The sequence below is a fragment of the Penaeus monodon genome, chromosome 22 (genome assembly GCF_015228065.2).
Source record: "Penaeus monodon isolate SGIC_2016 chromosome 22, NSTDA_Pmon_1, whole genome shotgun sequence".
Lineage (NCBI taxonomy): Eukaryota > Metazoa > Arthropoda > Malacostraca > Decapoda > Penaeidae > Penaeus > Penaeus monodon.
In genome coordinates, this window is record NC_051407.1 from 6,498,830 (window position 1) to 6,499,116 (window position 287).

Consider the following 287-nt stretch of genomic DNA (forward strand, 5'->3'; position numbering starts at 1 on the left):
GAAGACTTTTATGGTCTAAGATGTCTTTATCAAAATAAAAGTATATGATTTCAACGTATAATTCATTTCCACGACCTACAGACTCAATCGTTTAGCAGATGCACTGAACTAATTCAAACACGTGATATTAACAGACATGATGCCGACTCACGGACGCGACAATAGCCAATTACAATTTATATTCCGGAAATGAAGGGTTTTGCTTTTGATGGGATGATGTGCCTATCATCGAGTCAGTGGCATTTAACGCTCTTGCGTACTTTCTCTTGTTCTTTTTTCCCTTCCTT